Raw genomic sequence first — 3,150 nt, 5'->3', positions numbered from 1 at the left:
CTGCCAGTCAATGTATCAGTCATGAAAATGAACTGTAGTGACCCTGAAGTTGCATGCAAAAAAACGCACATCCAACTGAAAAATCTGTCTTTTGAGCAGCGTTTTTTGTTTGTTTGTTTGTTTTTTGCCGCAGAATAATTTAAAATCAGTATCTGATGTGTTTTATTATTAGGCCCCTCTTATAGTTCATTTCCTACAAACTTTGGAAAATAAAATATAATAAATCGCCAGAAAAAATCATTTACGTAAGACATTGCGGCAAAGAGAAAACAATGGACAGAGCATTATATAATGAGCACGGTTCAGATAAGATACAAAGGTCAAACAGCAATATCAGCTTGATAAAGGAAACTAGAGACTAGAGCAACTAATATGGACGGCAAACCAGAAAGACGGCTTGTAAAGGTCTTAAAAGAAATGCATAAAATATCCCATTACAGACACATCACCACAAACTGACATCATTACGTGATAAATACAATGAACGGTTTAAATACATAAATAAAATATCCTACAATTGGACTCCCTATTATTATAGAAGCCATACACAGAGCTGTCAGAACAGTCTCAGTCACGTGTGTACAAGTTATAGCAGCCCCTTTTCCACTCTTTGAAATACTATAGTTACACTATAATTGAGATCACCATGCCACAATAGACAAGCATATCTCAAAATTCCCATTATGTGGCCAGCTAATTTAAGATAAAGCCAAACTATTTTACCCCCCCAAAAGTTGATGGAGTCTTGTACTGCTGCCATCTTCTGGTTAAATGGTGCTTTGGTTATACTGAGCTTATAATGATTAATTAAAACTAAACAAATTATAATAACCAAAAAGAAGGAAACTAACGCCAAAAATACAAACTAAAGTAAAATTACACATTTGTAAAGAACAAAAGCAAAAATGAAATGAGCAAACCCACTGTGGAAACTACAAGTGACATAATGTAACATGGACTGATATGGACCAAAAACAAAAGGAAACAAACAAAAAACATCATATACCATGCAATAACTGTTAGGTATATTATTTTACTGGCTCCACCGTATTGTTATAGTATAGGTTTAAAAGACATCCCGGTAACCCAGACTTGGTAGAAATCAGGTCAACCAGTTGCAGCCCGCTATGCCTTAAGGTTCTCCTCTACTCTTCTTATGTCCATGTGTCCATAACATACTGACCTGAATGTGGTTCATCAGATTTTTTTCCCTCAAAATAAATGTTCACAGAAAAGGGAAACAATCAGTTCTATCTAATATTTAAGGGAGTCTATTAAGAATATTAAAACTGTTCCTTTTGGCGTCATGCTCCCTGTTATACAGCTTATAAATCTGGGTTTTTTCCTGTGACTGTGGTGGACCTCTAACCCACAAAGGAGTTACATAAACAAAAATATATGCTGTCTGAATGTAGCCTTTGGCAAAGATTCAGTGTTGTTTCAAAACTTCTGTTGAAATCACACTAGCTTGACGAATACAGTAATTTAACTGGCTATAATCTTATTATAAAACAGCAAAAGTTCTAAATTTGAGGAAATATGCCAGGTTTATGTAGAAACTGGAAAGTTGCAGTTTTACAGAAATGTTTTGGGCACCTAATTAAATTCCTCTACAGCAAATACAAATTTGGGTTAACAGGATTAAAATGTGCTTACTTTTTTAAAATAGTTATTTTATTTCTCAAAGTAATTTTGGTTTGTGCAAAATGCCACAACCCTCCTCTGCACATGTCCAAACCATGCCAGCCTTGTCTCCCTAACTTTGTCTCCAAACCACCTGAGCTGTCCCTCTGATATATTCCTTTCTAATCGTGTCCGCTCTGGTCAAACCCAGTGAAAACCTCAACATCTTCAACTCTATCACCTGTCTTTTTTTCAGTGCCACTGTCTACAAAACCATGCATCATAGCAAGTCTCACTGCCATCTTGTAAACCTTCCCTTTCTCTCTTGCTGCTGTCAAAAATCCCCCATGATGCTCTTCATCAGCTCAACCCTGCCTGCACTCTCTTCACCTCTCCTGTGCACTTTTGTAATGGAAAATTTTATCTGTTGTTTGGGATGATTGACCAGGTATTTAAACCCGTCCATCTTCATTGTTACACCTGTCTGTCTCTCTCTCATTCACACATCTGTTTTGTGTTCTGCTGGCTTTCATTCCTCTTCTCTCCAGAGCATACCATCACCTCTCCAGGCTCTCGTTCACCTGCTCCCTACTCTGACATTGTCTACAAACATTACAGTCCATGGAGATGCCAGCCTGACCTCATCTGGCAACCTGTCCATCACCACTATAAACAAGAAGGGGCTCAGAGCTGATCCTTAATGTAATTTTAGATACTCTAAATTAAAAACCATCTTTTGTGCAAAAACACTGAAACCTCTACCTCAGTGATGAGGTGTGGTTGACTTCATTACTACTTGTGAAACATAGGTTGACTAACAATTATTGACCAACAACAATTAAACAAACAAAAAGACACACGCTTTATAAGTGACAGTAAAACTGACCCACCTAGTCATAGAAGTAACTGTGTAACTATGAATATTATCTTATATGCAGTGAAATCTTTTAAAGTGTAAATCTTGTTTTAAAAAGCAATGCACAGAACCATAGGCCTACAAATGCAGTAATCTATTTACATTATGGGAGTTGCATTTATTTTCTTATGATTGCATATCAAATTAACCTTTTCTGAATATATGACGTGGTGAAAGCACTAATTGTTTTTTGATCACACCTCTGGTGGAAGATTGCAACAAACTGAGCCATGACTGCTGCAGTCCAGTGTTTTTCCAGTTGTCAAATATCTTCACCTTTATATCTGGCACCGTTTCACTGTGCAGGAATTCTGAGTGCAACTTTGATGGCATCAACAACAAATAACACCTCATGCACACTCTAACCTGTAGCCTTTCATTAACAAGCATCATTCAGCATTTGCACAATATATGGTATCTTGTGCCTCTTTGTCTTTCTGCCATTTTCTCATCTGCAAAAAAACACTTTTAGAAATCCTTCTCCTCACCTGTAATAGTTTTTCCACCTAAGATGCTCTCATAAAGTCAGATTCTTTGGGATTAACTTTTATCACTATCAGTTTCAGTCTTAATGTGGAGGAAAAAAATCTTACAGATCCTATGTAAAGGAT

Source organism: Oreochromis niloticus, linkage group LG13 (genome assembly GCF_001858045.2).
Source record: "Oreochromis niloticus isolate F11D_XX linkage group LG13, O_niloticus_UMD_NMBU, whole genome shotgun sequence".
In the NCBI taxonomy this organism is placed as follows: Eukaryota; Metazoa; Chordata; class Actinopteri; order Cichliformes; family Cichlidae; genus Oreochromis; species Oreochromis niloticus.
The sequence above is the reverse complement of the archived record's forward strand: the minus strand, read 5'-3'. Positions refer to the sequence as shown.